General features: G+C 41.1%; 1 long non-coding RNA gene across 5 annotated transcripts in view; it reads right to left on the reverse strand.

Annotated features, from left to right (window-relative positions):
- The window catches only part of LOC143963318 (uncharacterized), a 159,163-nt gene that overhangs the window by 74,002 nt on the left and 66,085 nt on the right, over positions 1-19,076 (reverse strand). For 4 of the 5 annotated variants that reach the window (XR_013270940.1, XR_013270939.1, XR_013270938.1 and 1 more), the window contains exon 7: positions 18,296-18,407. The exons of the other annotated variant lie outside the window; for it this stretch is intronic. This is a non-coding gene — a long non-coding RNA (uncharacterized LOC143963318). The remainder of the gene's footprint in view (positions 1-18,295; positions 18,408-19,076) is intronic. 5 annotated transcript variants of the gene reach the window in all.

Consider the following 19,076-nt stretch of genomic DNA (forward strand, 5'->3'; position numbering starts at 1 on the left):
TAGGGGGCACTGATGTACACTAATAGATGGTACTGATGGATGCCAATCAGTGCCAAACAATAATGCCTGCCAATCAGTGATGCCCATTGTGGGCACAGATTGGCATCCATTGTGGGCACAGATTGGCATCCATTGTGGGCACTGACTGGCATCCCTGGTGGTCTAGGGTTGCATACCTGGTGGTGACATCCCTGGTGGTCCTGGTGGCGTCCCTGGTGGACCAGTGTGGGCATCCTCGAGGGAGGCTGTGTTGATAATCAATCAGCATAGACCCCCCCCCCCCCCCCCCCATCAGAGAAGCAGCCGATTGGCTCGCCTCTACTTGCTTCTGATAGACACAAGTGTGGAAAAAACAATCACCGGCTCTTCCTGTTTACATCGTGATCAGCCATGATTGGACACGGCTGATCACGTGATAAAGAGTCTCTGTCAGAGACTCTTTACCTACATCAGAGTTGCGGTGTTTCAGACTGACACACCGCAACAACAGTTGTCGCGATTTGCGCCCCGGGGCCCCGCAGTGGCTTGATATCCTGGCGACATCATATGACATCCGGTCAGGATATCGAAACCACTTTGCCGATGTCATTTTGCTATATGGCGGGCAGCAAGTGGTTAAAGTACACCTATCATGCCACTGGTGGCCTCCTTCTGATAATGCAATTTGCCTGGCTTTAATACTTTCTGAGCCAAGTACATAGATCAGTCCACTCCAGGCTCGGGAAACATCACAAGCTGCCTGATTGACAGTTGGCAGCTGGAGCACCGGGCTGGGGAGGGGGCGGGAGCGGCTTGCTCTGGCTCACAGCTGCACCATAAGAGGCTAATCTCAGGGTGTAGCTGAGAGCCAGAGCCAAGCGTTCCTGCCCCTTCCCCAGCCCGGTGCTCCAGAGAGCGCTGGAGGGGAAGAGCGGTCATATGATCGCTCATTTCTCGGTCGTAGAGCCAACGTGGGACAGCTGCAGCATGGAGGTAAGTATGTTTGTGTATTTTTTTTTTTTAAATACCATACTTCTCTTATGAAGAGTAACTCCACTTTTGAAGAGGAAAAAAAAACCGAAAACATTCCTACCTGTACCGCAGGAATTTTAACAAACTTGGTTGCAGATTCCTAATTTTGTTATTCTGAAGAAATAGCTGTTTGATCGTGTCCATTTGCAAAGTAGATGTTAATGGGATTGATTTTATAATTATCAATCAGCTGCTGCACTTTAAGGGTTCTAATGTGGAAAGTGACAGGGTCTGCATCCCTTTTTTAGATGTGATTTCCCTTAGGGAATATCTCACCAAAAATGATATTTTGTTGCAGGGGATGCCTGAAATATGAGTTGTATCTTAGTGCAGCCTTCTGGGAAAATCAGTGAGCCAATCACACAAGCAGAAAATTTAATTTTTAGGGTGTGTTCCATACACCATTCCTGTACAGATCGCCTCCAGGCAGCCATATTGCATTGCATTTTACAGAAAATTACAGCCCTGCAAATTGAAAATGAAAGGTCATTTTTTTAATTTTTTTAAACTCAATTACAATATGATTGTGTAGCAATTGTTTAAATGATATTAATTGTTTTGTTATTTGCTATACCATTTGAAGCCCAAATTCAGGCTGAAAGAAAAAAATAAAAAACATTGTGGCCTGTACTCCTGTATTGCAAATGTTAAATGCTTGTTATTCTAGGGGGGAATAATTCTACATTACTTATCTTACCCCCTCTCCTGACTGGCTATGGTCAGGGCTGGATCTAGGGGGGCCAAGCCCCCCCCCCAGATTTTAGTGGAGCCCCCCAAGTCTCTGAAAGTGCATTCACTTATCCATGGGCTAGTCTGATGCAGACAGTTGATGTAAGGGGACACACTGATGGGGAAACCTAATGTAAGGGGGAATGAGGATGGGGACACTGATGCAAGGGGGCACTCTAAGGAGGACCCTGATATAAGGGGGCCCTCTGATCGGGACATTGATGAAAGGGGGTACTCTGATGGGGACATGGATGTAAGGGGGCACCTGATATAAGGGGGCACAGATTCTGTTTAATCACCCTGATCTAATGACATCCTAACACAAACTAGTGTTGACATTATGCCCCTGGCTTTTTTTTACTGCACCCCCCACACCACATAGGCTAGATCAGGCCCTGGCTCCGGTGCTGTCCTCTTCTCCCCCCTGGCTCTCCAGGCTGTGGGAGGTCCCTCAGCACCATCAAAAACAATACAGGGCTAATAACCCTCCATTGTAAGTGAGGATAGTAGGAGTGTGACGGCAACCGGCAACCGGAACCACCTTAGAGAGAAGGCCTCACAGGACCGGTCCATATTAATTTCATTTCACTGCCTAAAGTTCTGTTCTTTGTTTTAGTTTATTTCATGTATTTCACATCTGAACAATGATCAGATATCTAGAATGACTGTAGTTTAAAGTAGCTTTACCCTTCTAGAAGACTATACACTACCAATGGTAGTGGTTGTATCATCAGATTTTTTTCCCACCATTGTGTACCTTGTATCTTTATGGTTATACAAGCTTCTTGAAGAATGGCTTGTGCCTATGGGAAATATTCAGATTTTCATGCCGCTGATGATGATCTGTAAACACATCTGCATCTATGTACACGTCTATCTGTGCATGCTGAGAGCTGTTAGGGGAGAATTCCATAGACACAGCTCTATTCTGTAGACACAGATGTTTTAACATTTACTATTTAGTGACAACCACAATCTGAACAATTCCCATTGTGTAAAATGCATACTTCAGAAGCTGGTGAAAGTCAAGAGAATTGTATTGGTTATTGAAACTGTTTACAAATGGATGCGTTTCTGTCTAGCGATGAGCGGATTTTGGCAAAACTGATGTCACCAAAATTATCTAATATTTTTTTCCTTCTTTATTTAGAAGGGTTATTCAGGGTAATTTCGTTTTCTTGCGTTCTTTGTATTTGTTTTTTCTTTGTATTGTTATTTGTGTATACTGTCACTTAATTTTTTTTTTTAAGTTTTATTTTCAATTTTTTTCTATTGTCTGTTTTTCTTTCTTCTGTGCAAAAAAAGTTTATTTGTGAGGTTACTTTAATATTTTAGTATAAAGCCCCTTATACTCCTAAAACCATAAAAAATATATATTTTTCTTTCCCATTAACTCCTACAACACATTTCAGCAAAATAATGAATTTTCACTGAAATCTGTTGATTTTTCAACAAAATTTGGGGAAAATTTAAATTGAATCCCGCTCAGCCCTTTGATAGTGCAAAGTATAGTTTTCCGCTACAGCCACGCCTCGTCCAACTGAGAGTTATGGCTCCTGGCAGTCGCTGGCCCCTCCACAGAACCCATCCACAAAACTGCCTACTGTTTTGAAAGCATTGTTCTAGTGTATGCAACTCTCTGACACCAACACGTTTCGCCCTAAGCAGAGCTTGCTCATAGAGTCTATAGGGTTACTCATGAGTAAACTCTGGTTAGAGTGAAACAGGTTGGGTGCCTATGATCCTGGTGGAACAGTCTGTATGTCAGAGTGTTGAAAAAATGTGAATAAGACTTTTAAAACAGAGAGCTGCTTTTTTTCCTCTTCATGAGTCTTGTGGATGGATACCCAGGGCTTGTGTGGCTAACTAGTAGAGGGTCCTTGTCACCAAAGGACCAGATCTCATGTGTTAAAATGTTACAATTATTCAGTTTAATAATCAAAAGTAGGGACATTTTATACTGAATGAGAATACTGCAAAACACCATTGTTCTTATTCTAATGTTCTTCTGAAAGGTGCTGAGTATTATGATATATTTCATTAAATTGCCCATGCAATGGCTGCACTTTCAAAGCTAAAGTATACAACACATAGCAAGTAGATGCTGTCTTTGCACTCACAAGACAAATTTTTTTAAGATTCACAAATGCATTTGGTCTTAAAACTCAAGGAACGGCCTTTGTATTTGTACATTTCCAACAATCCATTGATGAATACTTGGTGCATATAATTTAAGGCTGCCCACGTATTTCCAAAACAAAAGAAACAGATGCAATCTGAGAGCAAATAATGAAACTCTGATCCTTGGAAAGAAGCAAAAGCAATATTAAGGTACAGAGTTTGTTCAATTCTCCATCTTCTCTGTGGAAATTTTTTTAAATCAATAGCTGCTATATAAAAAAAAAAGATGCCCCTTATTGTGTATCCTGAAGGATAAACATGTGGCCTCCTCCATGTTGTCATTGGATCATCTATGCCTTAAACAGCATACAGTTAGACATACTCTCTCATACAGTTACGACTTACAAAGAGTAAGCAGATTACTAAACCCAACTATAATACTCAGGATGAGCTAAAGCCAAAGATCAACAGGACAACATTATCCACTTCGCATACAAGGCATCCATTGCCAGTAGAATCCAAGAGACAGGCTACAAATTACTAACTAGGTGGCACCTAGTCCACGAAAACTACACCAACTCTTTTCTAATGTTCCCTCCATGTTCCCTCCGTGTTTTGTATTGCAACTGAATAAGAGGAACATTTTTGAATATCTTTTTGGGACTGTCCTTACCAATCTTACATCTTTTCTGGGACAAAGTCTGGGGAAAAAATTTTAAACTCATGTACATAGACCTAAGCTTTGATAATGCAACGTATCTTTTACACATACGTAGTTACATAGTTGGTAAGGTTGAATAAAAAAGACACCAGTCAATCCAGTTCAACCTGTTTTGGTGTGTGTGTGTGCTCATGTAACACAATCATATCCCATATCCTTGTATACTGTGCTCGCTAAGATGTCCAGCTAAGAGTTTTTTGAAACTATCAATACTTTCTGTTGACACCACCGATTGTGGAAATGAGCTCTACATTCTTGCCACCCAGACAGTGAAAAACCCCCAATGCAGTTTTATGGTTAACCCGTTCTTCTCTAATTTCATTGAGTGGCCCCATGTCTTCCTTAGACTGAATAGTTTGTTCCCTATGCTAGAATCACTGTTGAGGTGAAAGCAAAAAACTCTACCCTCAGCCTCACATTGGATTACTAAAATTAAATAAAATTTAAGAAATGGAGGATATAACCCTCTTATTTCAGAATAAGGGCAGTTCTATTGAAGAAACTGACATTACTGGTATGAATTCACGTCCAACCCAGATTACCAGTCTCTACTACAGGCATACTCCACTTTTAAGTACACAATGGGGTTTATTTACTAAAGCTGGAAAGTGCAAAATCAGGCTCACTTCTGCATAGAAACCAATGAGCTTCCAGGTTTTATTACCAATGCTTAATTGAACAAGCTGGGGTTAGAAGCTCATTGGTTTCTATGCAGAAGTGAGCCTAAATTTGCACTTTCCAGCTTTGGTAAATAAACCCCATTGTGTACTTAAAAGTGAGGTATGCCTGTACTACACTCTAATAGCTAGCCATATGGCACTGATTCACTTTCCAACCTTAAGATGCACATTCGTGGGTAGTGCAGGATTACTCCACTCCCCCCACAACACCTTCCTTTTAACTCTACACAACCTCCTCCACCCCTCTTTCCCCCTTCCCCCTTCTCTCTCTATGCACACAGCCCTTCCCATTCTATATATGACCTCACACTACCCTAACCACCTGATTAACCATCCTTACGTCTCCTCTTCCCAACAACCTGACACAGAGGTGAACTTCATAACCTCTTTGGGTCAAAGGCAACTCACAAAATTATCAGGATTCAGTTTATTGGTAAAATTTGTAGGGATGAGCTTGCGTTTGTTCAGAAGTAGGTTCACATCCAAAACTGGAAGCCAGCTGGCATTTTTGATGCCCTGACATTTTGGACCGTTGTTCACCTGCTATAATAAAACAATTGTTTTAGCCAACTTTCATGGCGCCAGCCTTACTCTCGTTTTTGATTTGCCCACCACTAAAAGTACAAAGGAGCAGGGATGCTTGTCACATCATTGAGCTAATATGGCCACATGTCCCATCCATATTAGGTCAATGGCAAACAGGAATCACCCGCAGCTCCTTGGGCCAAGAATGTCAGCTGATTCCCAGATTTAGACCCAAACATACTTCCAAACAAATGCAAGCTCATCCGTAATGTAGAGGCAACAAATATTAGACATGCAGGGAGGACAGTTACATGTTATGTGACAATACATTTCCTGCAAGACATGTTTGCCAATAATGACTTGAACTTGACTATACTGTGTCACTGGTGGGTGCCAGTTCTTTTATTCTCCTGTATTGTCCTCCCTTATATAGAAAATGGTAAATAAAGGATTAAAAGGAATAAAAAAAAATAAGGCAGTGTGTAGCTCTACTGACAGCACAACACCTAGCACACCTCAACATCATATGTCAGGGTAGCAATTCACTCCCCCAAGACTTGTAGAGCAGAGGCGCAGAGGTACACTCTGTTTTCTGATGCCAGTGCTGTCACTTCATCACTTTCAAGACTCTAAAGGGAATTATCACTGGACATCAAAATCAAATAAAAGTGCAAAAGGTCAGGTTTATGTGTGCCATAAAAGCAAGAGTTTCATGAAAAATATAAGTCCTGCTGTCCTTGCATGTTTCACAATTAGCTCTTACACAGCAGTATAATAGGTTACTATTAAAAGAAGAAAATGTGGAGCAAAATTAACCTTTTTTTTTTTTTTTTTTTTTTTTACTTAATTCAATAGATGAGGTTTTAAAAACCACTGGGATTGTCTATCACGTCTGATAGAAACCAGGGGGCATGACTGGGTTTATAATAAAGTATAAGTGGGTCACCGCTGCAACATATCAGAAAGTTTTTCTTTAATCTCTCCCGCTATCTGACCATAGCTGGACACTTGAGTATAGAACAGCAGTAGGAAAGCATGCAGAGATAAATTACAAGCTTCTCTGCAGCTCAGTTAACCACTAATACTTTTTACTTATGCAGAATTATGCAGACTTCCAGTTAACCACTTGCCTACTGGGCACTTTTACCCCTTTCCCGCCCAGGCCAATTTTTATATTTCAGCGCTGTCACACTTTGAATGACAATTTGCGTGGTCATGCAACGCTGTACTCAAAGTTTTTATCATTTTTTGAGACAGATAGAGCTTTCTTTTGGTGGGATTTAATCACCACTGGGTTTTTATTTTTTGCTAAACAAACAAAATAAAAATTAAATAAAACAAAAAAAAACGTTTTTCACATGGTAAAGAGCCAATGTGATTTGCTCTTTACACCGATCTGTGATCAGGTGTCTCCGAATCTCTTAAAAACATACCTCCCAACACAAGTTTTTTTTTTTTTGTATAAAGAAGGGAAGGGCTAGACCTTTTGTCATGTTTTAATTTCTTCCTGTGTCCCCACTGGGAATATTTTGCACTTACAAAAAAAAAAAACTTGGTTAAACCTAGAAGGATCATCACATTTCATCGGTTAAGCCTGGGAGGATCATCACATGGCATCGGTTAAGCTTGGGAGGATCATCACATGACATCAGTTAAGCCTGGGAGGATCATCACATGGTATCGGTTAAGCCTGGGAGGATCATCACATGACATTGGTTAAGCCTGGGAGGTTCATCACAAGACATCAGTTAAGCCTGGGAGGATCATCACATGGCATTGGTTAAGCCTGGGAGGAACATCACATGACATTGGTTAAGCCTGGGAGGATCATCACATGACATCAGTTAAGCCTGGGAGGATCATCACATGACATCAGTTAAGCCTGGGAGGATCATCACATGACATTGGTTAAGCCTGGTTGGATCATCACATGGTATCGGTTAAGCCTGGGAGGAGCATCACATGGTATTGAATAATCCTGGGAGGATCATCAGACAGCATTGGTTAAGCCTGGGAGGATCATCTCATGGAATCGGTTAAGCCTGGGAGGATCATCACATGGCATTGGTTAAGCCTGGGAGGATCGTCACATGGTATCGGTTAAGCCTGGGAGGATCATCACATAGCATCAGTTAAGCCTGGAAGGATCATCACATGGCATTGGTTAAGCCTGGAAGGATCATTTTTTTTGTATAAAGAAGGGAAGGGCTAGACCTTTTGCCATGTTTTAATTTCTGCCTGTGTCCCCACTGGGAATATTTTGCACTTACAAAAAAAAGCACTTGGTTAAACCTAGAAGGATCATCACATTTCATCGGTTAAGCCTGGGAGGATCATAACATGGCATCGGTTAAGCTTGGGAGGATCATCACATGACATCATTTATGCCTGGGAGGATGATCACATGACATTGGTTAAGCCTGGGAGGATCATCACATGACATCAGTTGAGCCTGGGAGGATCATCACATGGTATCAGTTAAGCCTGGGAGGATCATCACATGACATTGGTTAAGCCTGGGAGGTTCATCACAAGACATCAGTTAAGCCTGGGAGGATCATCACATGGCATTGGTTAAGCCTGGGAGGATCATCACATGACATTGGTTAAGCCTGGGAGGATCATCACATGACATCAGTTAAGCCTGGGAGGATCATCACATGACATCAGTTAAGCCTGGGAGGATCATCACATGACATTGGTTAAGCCTGGGAGGATCATCACATGACATCAGTTAAGCCTGGTTGGATCATCACATGGTATCGGTTAAGCCTGGGAGGATCATCACATGGTATTGAATAATCCTGGGAGGATCATCAGATAGCATTGGTTAAGCCTGAGAGGATCATCACATGGTATCAGTTAAGCCTGGGAGGATCATCTCATGGAATCGGTTAAGCCTGGGAGGATCATCACATGGCATTGGTTAAGCCTGGGAGGATCGTCACATGGTATCGGTTAAGCCTGGGAGGATCATCACATAGCATCAGTTAAGCCTGGAAGGATTATCACATGGCATTGGTTAAGCCTGGAAGGATCATCACATTGCACCGGTTAAGCCTGGGAGGTTCATCACATGGCATCATAGGCCAAAGCCAATCATGTAGCAGCAGTAAATGTGAAAATGGCAGCCTCAGAGCAAGTGGGCAGGCAGGTGGCACCTATGGCCGCAAGTGTCATTGGCTAACTGTCAAACCAGCGAGGTGATGTGAGCAGGCTACTACGTGTCAGGAGCCCCACAACCTTTGTCAAGCTTTTCTGACCCCCTCCCAACTAAAACTGGAAGAAAGTAGAAGCCTTTCCAATGGAGACACACATGGCAGAGTCAGGTTCCTGTAATGGGCCATGTCCCCTTACACCAGGGGTAGGCATCCTCAGCCCTCCAGCTGTTTTGAAACTAAAAGTCCCATGAGACTATGCAAGACCCTGACAATCACAGGCATGACTCCTAGAGGCAGAGGCATGATGGGATTAGTAGTTTTACCACAGCTGGAGGGCCGAGGTTGCCTACCCCTGCCTTACACTGTTCATACCAGTCACACCGCATCTAGCAGGGTGTCACTAGGACAGAACCTGTGGGGGAATATCCATAGAGCACACAGCCAGAAAGAGATGCTGACAGCTTTTCACTCTGCAGTTAATCAAAATTTATGTTCCACTGCAAATTATTTATTTCAAATATTTATATATCGCTAACAATTTTTTACATTCACATAAGTCCCTGCCCACAGGGAGCGTACAATCTCTACCTTCCATGCTTTTACTGGGGCCTATTTACCTACCAGAATGTCTTGCAGTATGGGAATAATCCTGCACAAGCACACCGAGAACATGCAACTTCATACAGTTGGTGTCCTGGTTGGAATTTAAACCAAGAACCCCAGTGCTGCAAGGCACAACTTTAACCAATAAGCCACAGATTACTAAGCAATGGCACCGATCCCGACCCCTTACCATGTGATCAGCTGCCAGCCAGCTGATCACATGATCAAAACAAAATCTCGTGATCGCTTTTTTTTCTCCTCACTCTGACAGCGGAGGAGAAAAAAAGAGCCGATCACCGGATCATCTTAAAGGGACATCAGTCCCAAAATGGAAAAGGCAATTATGCCCCATTTATGCCATCTGAAAGTGCCCACAAGTGCCACCTATCAATACCCACCAGTGGTGCCAATCAGTGCCACCTAGAAGTGCTGCCTATCAGTGTAACCCATCAGTGCCCATCACTGCCACCCATCAGTGCCCATCACTGCCACCTATCGGTGCGCATCAGTGCTGCCTCATCAGCGTACATCGATGATGGACAAAAATTACCCGTTTTAAAATTTTATAACAAAATAAAACAATTAAAAATAATTTGTTTAAAAAAATCGGTCTTTTTACATTTTTTTAACAATATATAAAAATCGCACAGGTGAGAAAATACCACCAAAAGAAAGCTCTATTTGGGGGAAAAAATTTAATTACAGTGTTGTATGACCGCGCAATTGTCATTCAAACTGCATCAGCACTGAAAGCTGAAAATTGGTCTGGATAGGAGGGGAGGGGGGGTTTAAGTGCCCAGTAAGCAAGTGGTTAAGGTATGTTTTTAAATTATTTTAAACTGCTTTATGTCCTTGTGCTTCACGTGGAAATCCCCTCCAATAAACTGGCACAAAGAAAAAAAGGGGCACTAAGAGCATTGACCTCTTTCTAAAACGCTAGCTGTCTGGCCTCATTATTGTCTTTAACTGGGGACAGTCATGCAGCTAGTATCTTTGTGTAAAATCCCTGGTGTTCCTGCCAGTCCCCTTGCTTTCCTAATAAAAACTGACCACACTAAGCCGAAGAGCACACTGTGGTCAGTTATGGGGATCCTCTCTCCGCACCCACTGTCACATTATGAAAACAGAATGACTGTGCAAACATCTGTGTCATTCATTCACAGGAATCTGATTTTTATATTAAAAATTGACCACATTAAGCAGTTGAGCACCCTGTGGTCAGTTCTCTAGCTATGCTGGGAAATCAGCCTGCTCCCCTCCGATGATCAGAGTTGTCCTGACAGGCCCTCACCGCACAGCCAATCACTAGAAAGCTCAGTGTGCTGCTGTTTCTCCTCCCTCCAGCTCTTATGCAGCTGAGGGAATGTGATCGCTTATAAAAAAAAAGGGAAAAATGTAAGTACAATTTTTTTTTATATCTATACAAACATGTTTTGCATTTCATTTCTATTTTAAACTGAATGGGTTGTTTTACAAGGTGATAGTTTACAGTCACTTTCATTTTAACCAATCGTGTGCAAGCACGAATCCTGTGTTTTTGTTACTTCCCCTTACACGTGATTGGGCATTCAAAGTGAACACATCTTCACCTTATTTGCTAACACTAGGCTTTGCACCTTTTGTAAATATACTTCCTTGTGTATGGAATATTGAATATTTCTGCTACCCATTAACAACCTTAAAGTGTTACGAAAACCCATAAATATGAAAATGGTTCATCCCGCCCCCCACAGTGCCCACAGCTTAAAAATCTTCTTTTTACTGTAAAATACTGGCACTATATACCTTTTTGGCTGATCCGTATACCATGGTCCCGTGATAAACTGCAGGGTTTGTCTGAGCGCTGAGTGTTCAGGTAGGAGGAGATTTCCACTATAGCCTGTGTCCTCATGCTGTTATGGGAGGCAGATCATCCATCAATCAAGACATCCCACCCACTGTGTTCTTTTTTAGTTACTGAGCATGGAAGAGGAAGGAGGGACTGGGCTGTCATTTATGATCTGTATACATGCCCAAATGTATGATGTCAAGATCATGTGACCTGGCTGGCTCTGATCAACCAGGAAATGTTCTCTCCAGCAATAGAGACCAAACTGAGCATGTGCAGGAGGACTGCTCTGACTGTGTCTTATCTGGCCTTGCACAGAGTGACCCTGCAGGAGGAGGATCTGTCCATTCAGGTTCGAAGATCCTTTTTATACAATGCAGAGGAATAACTCCTTAAGTTCCACAGTGAGTATAACAAGCATGCTATTCTGCACATACAGACTGATTTTACTGCTGTGGGTTTAGTAACACTTTCAAGTGTTACTGAACCCAGGACCCTGAATTCACTATACCTGGTCTCCCACAGTACACAGAACATGGAAATGCAATTATTTTAGTAAATATAAACTGCTAAATACCTTTTCTCCTCAGCAGTATATAGCAGTCTTGTGACTTTTATCAGTGTCCAGCCAAGCACTGGTTAAAGCTTGTAGGAGAGGTTTTCTGACTGTCCTATAAGACTGCAGGACCTTTGACTCTCTGTCTGGACAGTGCTGATTGGCCCTGTGCTGATCACATGCACTCTCCCAAGAAAAACAAAAACTATCTAGCAACAGACACCAAACTGAGCATGTGCAGCCTGACTTCATAGAATCTGTGTGATCAGTAAATTATCAGGGGACAGTGGAAGAAGGGGAGGATCAGAGAAGACAGGATCAAACAGCCTTTTTACACAATGCAGAGGATTAACCCCTTAGGCTCCACAGTGAGTATAACAAGCATGTTTTACTGCATATATAGACTGATTTTACTGTTGTCAGTTTAGTAACACTTTAACCCCCTGCCGACCAGCGCACGGCGATGTCCGTCGGCACAATGGCACCGCTGGGCAAATGGGCGTGCAGGTACGCCCGCCTTTAAATCGTGGCATTGTGGGCACATGTGCCTGCCGCACACTCCGTGACCACACCTGTGGGTCCTGCAAACTCAATTCCACTGGGGGGCCAGTGATCATGTCACGGAGAGGCAGAAAGGGGAGATGCCTATGTAAACCAGGCATTTCCCTGTTCTGCCTAGCAACATGACAGGGATCTACTGCTCTCTGCCATCGAGAGCAGTGATCTCTGTCATGTTGTAGTGAGCCCACCCCCCCCCCCCCACAGTTAGAATCACTCCCTAGGACACACTTAACCCCTTGATTGCCCCCTAGTGTTTAACCCCTTCGCTGCCAGTGTCATTTACACAGTAATCAGTGCATTTTTTTATAGCACCGATCGCTGTATAAATGACAATGGTCCCAAAATAGTGTCAAAAGTGTCCAATGTGTCCGTCATAATGTCACAGTCATGATTAAAATCGCAAATTACTAATAAAGAAATAATAATAATAAAAATGCCATAAATCTATCCCCTATTTTGTAGACGCTTAACCTTTGCGCAAACCAATCAATATTCGCTTATTGCGATTTTTTCTACCAAAAATATGTAGAAGAATATGAATCAGCCTAAACAGAGAAAGAATTTTGTTTTTGGATATATTTTGGGGGGATATTTATTATATAGCAAAAATTAAAAATATTGTTGTTTTTTTTTTTCAAAATGTGTTGCTCTTTTTTTGTTTATAGCGCAAAAAATGAAAAACGCAGAGGTGATCAAATACCACCAAAAGAAAGCTCTATTTGTGGGGAAAAAAAGATGTCAATTTTGTATGGGTGCAACGTCGCACAACCGCGCAATTAAAGCGACGCAGTGCCGTATCGCAAAAAGTGCTCTGGTCAGGAAGGGGGTAAACACAGAATAAAATGATAATTTTACCATGTCTGCTATGATATTATGGGGACTTTTTTTATAAGTTTATTGTAAGGGGGTACTTTAATACCCCTAAGTTACGTACAGCTTTACTGATATTTACACAGTCCTTATAAAATGACATCCTTACCGTACAAAATGATAACTAAAATAGTTCCAGAATATAAAGTTACACTCGTCCTCAGATAGCGTCCCTTTTATCAATGCGTTTTTTGCTGGGGTGCTTTTTCTCGTAACTTTTTTTTTTTATATGTGACAGACAAATTATTTTAGTGGAATTAATAATAGATAACACAATGGGGGTTAGCTTTATTTATGTCATAAGCCAATTGTGGCGTCTTTGTGTATTTTTTTCAATAGACTGTTGAAAGGAATTGCAGCTTTTCATTGTGCACTTCTGTTTGGCGTGGTTTCATTTTGTGGCATTTGGTGTCTGTCATTAATCTCCTTGAAAATCGGTTACAAACCAATTAGATGCAGATCAGAGAGGAGCGTTACCAGCGACACTCACAGTAAAGCTCAGGGTAACACGTTTTATTATAGGTTTTATTGTAATATGCCAAGCAATGGAGGCAGGGAAGCCTGGAATAAAAGGAGGAGAGGTTCTGTAATAAGGAGAGGAGAAGCTGGATAGGGGTTATTCAATGGAGTGGGGTTACAAATTGAATCCAGTCTAATCATTTTGGCAGTAGCTCAGTTGCACATCTATAGTAGACCGCCTGAAACAATACGAGTGCCATGCAATCACGGGGTGCCAGGCGCATATGTCAGTAAAATTGAACCCTGCTCAAAGTTTATTTACTGAAGTCACAAACCTATTTAAGTCTTCTCTCATATGCAGTATATATAAACGCACACATATATGCATGCACATACGTTGTATATTGCCTACTATAAAAACATTGGTTCACAGTATAATACTATAGGGATGTCAAGATAGGAATGACTAATAATGAAAGTCAAATGAAAAAATAAAAAATGCACACACAAAAAAAATTGATATATTTGCCCCGTCATTCTTAGCCTTAACGAAACAAACAAAATAGTTTATAAAGCACTATTTTCAATATACGGATGGAAGCAGAAGGTCAATAGTCACGCCATTCCTAAAGAGAATTTGTTGTGACATTTTAATAAGCCAAAGGAAGTCGTATAAAAATGATATCCTATTGCACATGAATCCAGATCGTGGCCCACTTGTTCTATGAATTTACTTTGAATGTTATTGCTTGTAACTACCGCAAACAAATCATGTAATCATAGCAATCCTCTAAATCTGATATCTAATACTGTTGGCACACGGAAAAAAAAATGGAGAAGGAAAGAGACAAAGCTCTTGCCGAAATAATGGGATTTTTATGGAGTTGGTATGTCTGTTATAGAGGTGAGCACCAAAGACAGCAATTCATTAAAAAGGTATAAATTTATTAAGTAATATCAAAAAATAAAATAAGAAGCAGCCAAAATATATCATTTAGACCATAAATCGTAGATGTAAAAAATCAGATCAGGTACGTAGATTTGCAGAAGTAGCCAACATGTTTCGCAAAACGCTTCATCAGGTCACTATATACATCTATGATTTCATCTGGTCATTTTTCAATAGAAAATGCGGCACGACCTCAAAGTACACCCATCCTGATACACACTAATTGGAACTTAATACAGATGGAAGTCAGATCCAAACGGTATGGCCGGTGGGAAAACTGTATCGTGATTATTGCCGAGATCGTCTGTGATAAACAATCTGATACGTTAAGTCAGACGTTCCAAAAATGTGTCACATGCATCTTGTTGCTGGCGTGCAGAGCGCTACACATCATTGCCAGGATCTGGTCACTTAGGCATGTTTTTGGAACATCTGACTTAACGTATCAGATTGTTTATCACACGCGATCTCTGCAATAATCACGATCCAGTTTTCTCACTGGCTATACCGTTTAGATCCGGCTTCCTTCGGTATGGAGTTCCAATTACTGTGTATCGGGATGGGTGTACATTGAGGTCGCGACGCATTTTTTATTTAAAAATTACCAGATGAAATCATAGAGGCATATAGTGCCCAGATGAATTCGTGTGTATCGGGATAGGTGTACTTTGAGGTCGCGTCACATTTTCTATTGAAAATGACCAGACAAAATCATAGATGTATATAGTGCCCAGATGAAGCATTTTGCGAAACATGTTGTCTACTTCTGCACATCTACGTACCTGATCTGATTTCATACATCTACAATTTATGGTCTACATTATGTATTTTGGCTGCTTCCTCTTTTTATTTTATTTTTGAGACTACTTAATAAATGTATACCTTTTTAATGAATTGCTATCTTTGGTGCTCACCTCTATAACAGACATACCATCTCCATAAAAATCCCATTATTTCGGCAAGTGCTTTGTCTCTTTCCTTCTCCATTTTTTTTTAATCATTCCTAGGGATTGTGAGAACCTTGTCTGTTTCCGGAAATTGGCCAATTTCTATAATCATAATACTATTGGCACATCTACACTATATTACCAAAAGTATTGGGAGGCACATGAACTTTAACAGCATCCCAGTCTCATGCCCCCTACACACGAGCGGATTTTCCGTCAGCAAAAACTTGGATGGTTTTTCCGATGGAATTACGCTCAAGCCTGGCTTGCATACACACGGTCACACAAAAGTTCTCTGAACTTTCTACCATCAAGAACGCGGTGACGTACAACACTACAACAAGCCGAGAAAATTAAGTTCAATGCTTCCGAGCATGTGTCGAATTGTTTCCAAGCATGCGTAGGAATTTTGCACGTCGGAATTTGTACAGACGACCGGAATTTCCAATCGGAACTTTTTCCGACTGTAAAATAGAGAACCTGCTCTCAATCTTTTGCTGGTTGGAATTCTGCCAGTAAAAGTTCGATGGAGCATACACATGGTCGGAATTTCCAACCAAAAGCTCACATCCGACTTTTGCTGGTAGAATTTTTGATCGTGTGTATGGGGCTTTAGTCTATAGGGTTCAATACTGAGTTGGCCCACCCATCTGCATCTGAAAAAGCATGGCCTTTTTGGGCGTAGATGTGGGTATGGGTTCCAGATCATTTAGAACAGCCCTACCAAAAGTCTGCTACACACGTTATATAAACATACCCTATACTAGAAAAAGTATTGGGATGCCTGCCTTTACACGCACATGAACTTTAATGGCACCCTAGTCTAAAGCCTTGTACACGAGATCGGACTTTCCATCGGGAAATGTTGGATGTCAGGCTTTGCGGAAAATCCGACCGTGTGTATGCTCCATTGGACAATTGTTGTCGGACTTTCCGCCAACAAATGTTGGCTAGCAGGTTTTCAAATTTTATGCCAACAAATGTCTGTTGTTGGATTTTCCGAGCGTGTGTACACAAGTCTGTCGGACAAAGAGTCCTAAGTTCAAACACGCATGCTCGGAAGCAAGGATGAGCCGGAAGTGGTCGGTCTTGTATCTAGTGCTCGTAATAAAGAATTAACATTCGTAAAAGTGTCTAATTATGAAATCTCTTCTTCTTTAATGGGATAATAATGAAGCTGCTTTGCTGGTGATACTGATGGAGTTATTGCAAACAAATTTTCAAAGGCTTTTTTTTTCTAGTGATATCAAGAATAATATTATTAATGATTTTTTTTTTATTATTTGCACAAGTTACCACAACATCATTATCCTGTAGTTTTTAAGATCAAAGATACAACTATGTTGGTGTCCCTTGTCAATTTTACATTGTATTTTTTTTTTGTGTAACTGCCTACTCCCAAACTGTCATTTGAAGTAAAACACATAGCCAAGTATTATTCTCCACATTTTTTTTATCATGCATTAAAAAAGAAAACAAATAAAATTAGACATGCTAGGTGCCAATAGAACTTAACCAAAAAGTACATTCTATGCATCCAGAAATATAGAAAATATACCCAATCAAATCATTATTCAACCAAAAAAATAATGTCAAAGCAAAAACTCCAAGGCTAATAATAAATAACACGTTATCTCCTCCGATTCTGCTACATGTCTGGTTGACGAACGGCCGTTCAGAAACGAACTGAAAAGCGTGAAATGAAAATCGCTAAATAAAAACTGTGAAAAGAAAAGCACAAATCAACACTCACCAAACTTGAGTAACACAAAATTAGCAAAAGAAGCCCAAAGGGTGGTGCTAAAGAGCTGAAAAACCACGTAGTACGTCTAGTACGTCACTACGTTCGTAATTGTTGGCCAACAATTGTGTGGCCATGTGTATGCAAGACAAGTTTGAGCCAACACCCTTAAGCCCCATACACACTATCAGTTTTTCTGCTGAATTTTTCCTTCAGGTTTACCAGCCTGCCTGATTGCATACAAATTGAAACTCCTAAGGTTTGACCTCATATTATATGGTTTTGGTAAATCTGAAGGAAAAACTGATAGTGTGTATGGGGCTTTAGGACAAAATTCCACAGTTTTGTTGGCCAACAATTCGATCGTGTGTACGAGGCTTTAGTCCGTAGGGTTCAATATTGAGTTAGCCCACCCCTTTGCAGCTATAACAGCTTCAGCTCTTCTGGGAAAGCTGTCCACAAGGTTTAGGAGTGTGTCTATGGGAATGTTTGACCATTCTTCCAAAAACACATTTGTGAGGTCAGGCACTGATGTGGACAAGAAAGTCTGGCTCACAGTTTCCGCTCAAATTCATCCCAAACTATCGGGTTGAGGTCAGGCCAGTCAAGTTCTTCATCTCCAAACTCATCCATGTCTTTATATACCTTGTTTATACACTGGTACACAATCATATTGGAACAGGAAAGGGCCACCCCCAATCTTTTGGTAGGGCTGTTCTAAATGATCTGGAACCCTGTCCCACATCTATGCCTAAAAAGGCCATGCTTTTGCAGATATATTTTAAAGTGATATTAAACCCAAAACCAAAGAAGTATATCATATAAACGCTTACCAATCATTAGATGTAGTGGCTGCATTCGTTTTCTTTTTTTTATGCTTTCTCCCTCTGTTTTCACCTGGTGATCTGGCCAGTAACACACTTTCTGTATTAGAGTGCGCCCACTCTGGATGAAGGAGAAACAGAGTTACCTTAGCACAGCAGCATTATTAATCTGAGGGGAGGGGAGTGTTAGATGGACTAGTAGATTTAGGTGGACTAACAGATTGGCACTATTCCTCCCAGTGATACCAACAGTGGTGCACTAATCCTCCCAGTGATACCAACAGTGGGGCACCACTGTTCCAACTGACACCAAGGATTGGGCACTATTCCTCCCATTAAAACCAATGACGGTGCATGATTTACTCCCACTGGCCACAGTCTGGACAGTAAACTACCCCTTTGTTTAGAACGTTTTGAGATCCTTGCTCTAACTGATACATCGGCAGGACAATTTTTTTTTTCTTTTGGAAAACAACAGGCTTGCTAACAGGATCACCAAGTGAAAATAAAGGAAACAAAGCCTAAAAAAAAAAGAAAACAAATGCAGCCATCACATCTGAGAATTTGTAATCTGCAATATAATAAATGACTTTTGGGGGTTTAATACCACTTTAAATTAGTTTTAAAATGCATGTAAGTGCAATTTCCCCATTGGGGACATAGACAGCAACAAAAAAAAACTGATAGGGGCTCTAACCATTCTCTACTCTTTATAATGTAAAAATGTGCCCTCCAATGCATTTTTTAATTCATTTACAACATATCTTAAAAATGTGTGGCTTTTTATCAG

Source organism: Lithobates pipiens, unplaced genomic scaffold, assembly GCF_037356315.1.
Source record: "Lithobates pipiens isolate NorthernLeopardFrog02 unplaced genomic scaffold, aLitPip1_a1.2 Scaffold_8, whole genome shotgun sequence".
Classification (NCBI taxonomy): Eukaryota; Metazoa; Chordata; class Amphibia; order Anura; family Ranidae; genus Lithobates; species Lithobates pipiens.